Raw genomic sequence first — 2,041 nt, forward strand, 5'->3', positions numbered from 1 at the left:
TTATAAAATGTACAGTGTTTCTAGGAACAGAAGAAATTAGGTCATCTAATGCACAGGTAAAGTTTTTTCTATATTTTCCTGGTGCTATAAATGAGGGCTAAAAATGAATGTTCACTTAGTGTTGTCATGGGACTTAATATTAAGCCAACAGGAATGAGATCAACTGCAGGAGGATAAGCTCAAGCAACATCAGAAAGGACCTGTTTATTTTCTCCAAATTCTTCTACATAGGTCCAGGCTGAAGAGATTTTGTTCCCTGTCCAAATGAAGTAACGTAAACTGGGCTGCCAGTTCCTTTGCATCTTCCAACGTAGTACAGAGTTTGTCTGGCATGAAGTAACTCTGGGATCCATTTGCAATAGCAGGAATAACGATTTTATATGCCAAGAGTACTTTCCCATCTTGACTTGTTGTTGAATATAAATAATATTCTGGTGGTGCCCAATTATTTTTGTTGCAGTAATAATCCAAATGCATTACTTCAGAATTGAAATGATTGGATTTTAAAGAATACATACTAATTGGAGTAAGCTTTGTTCCAGGAAAAAATGGATAAGCGCATCTTTCAATTTCAGGGAGGCTTGGGCCATGCTGGCCATTGAGACAAGCTGGAAGAGTTGGTGCCACGCCTAGAGTTTTTGGGTGGCTCTCTTCTTTGTTAGCAAACACAATCAGGTTTTCTGAATTGGGGCTAATCTGACCATTAAGATGCTGTCTCCAAGTGTTTCTTTATTTACAGGTTTTCCCAGTGTTACCTCAATACTTGCTCCATCAATGCATTTTCCATTCATAACAGACATAGCAGCCACTGCATCCTCTCGGTTGAAAAAGTGAACAAAAGCATAATCTCTAAGTTTCTTTACTCACTCAGCTGCACCAGGTTTGAATTTATTGAATTCTGCTTTGTTTCCTCTGTAGTTGAGATCATTACATTTCACACATAGAGAACTTTAACTCTCTGCGTGGTTTCCTCATCAACCTCTTTCTCTGGGTCAGTCCAAGCTACCTGAATGGTATGGCCCTACAGGTCGAAGGTTCCTGGAATTAGTTTTCTCCTAGCCATAGCAGTAGCTCTGTGAGATTCATACTCAACAAACGCAAAACTGCGATTTTTGGTCTTATCAGTGGCGCTTGGGTAAACAATGACATCTACAACTCCTTCTGTAACTTTCTTCATTTCATCCAAGATTTCTTCCTTCTTCTTTTCCTTCAGAATAACTCCAGTAAATAATCTGCAATTATCCAAGCTTACACACACACCGATAAACTTCCCTGGTCGAATCTCATAATTATTAAGAATTCTGATGGCTAACTGGGCTTCTTCTTTTGTAGTACACATCACAAAAGCATAACCTCGATTTTCACCACTAAATTCCATCGTAAGTCGAAATTCGTATGTCTTCCCAGCTCTTTCAAATACAGGAACTAATTCATCTTCATACATATCACGAGGTGTTTTTCCTACAAAACGTTCACAGCCTCTAGGTGGAGTTGGACCTTCCCAACCTGGGGGCGGACCACCAAACTTCCTTTCCCATTTTCTTGAACCATGTTGTATCCAGTCTTTTCCATCAAAGTAAGTAATGCTGCTTCATTCTGAGTGCCAGTTCAGACTTTACTGCATCCATTTGTTCCATCTGTATTTTCTTCATTCATAGTTGCAGTTCCCCTCGGGGCTTCAATTGTTGGTCCTAAATGCCTGGGACCAACGACCACAAACCGCTGCCACCATTTCGGGGCCAGTCGGTGGGAGCGGGGGTCACCGCAGTGGGGAGGGGAGCCCACGTGGAGGAGCTCGCGAGGTCCTCGCGCCTAGCCTGGTCTCCCTTTAATTGATTTTATTTTTGGCTGCATTGGGTCTTCGTTGCTGCGCACCGGCTTTTCTCTAGTTGTGGCGAGCGGGGGCTATTCTTCCTTGTGTGCGCATGCTTCTCATTGCGGTGGCTTCTCTTGTTGTGGAGCACAGGCTCTAGGCGCACGGGCTTCAGTAGTTGTGGCATGTGTGGGCTCAGTAGTTGTGGCTCGCGGGCTCTAGAGCACA

The 2,041-nt window shown here is 42.9% G+C and overlaps 1 pseudogene; it reads right to left on the bottom strand.

Annotated features, from left to right (window-relative positions):
* Positions 1 to 204: 204 nt before the first annotated feature.
* Positions 205 to 1,656, bottom strand: LOC112404847 (probable RNA-binding protein 46; annotated as a pseudogene).
* Positions 1,657 to 2,041: the final 385 nt, after the last annotated feature.

The sequence above is a fragment of the Neophocaena asiaeorientalis genome, unplaced genomic scaffold (genome assembly GCF_003031525.2).
Source record: "Neophocaena asiaeorientalis asiaeorientalis breed wild unplaced genomic scaffold, Neophocaena_asiaeorientalis_V1.1 scaffold100, whole genome shotgun sequence".
Taxonomy (NCBI): domain Eukaryota; kingdom Metazoa; phylum Chordata; class Mammalia; order Artiodactyla; family Phocoenidae; genus Neophocaena; species Neophocaena asiaeorientalis.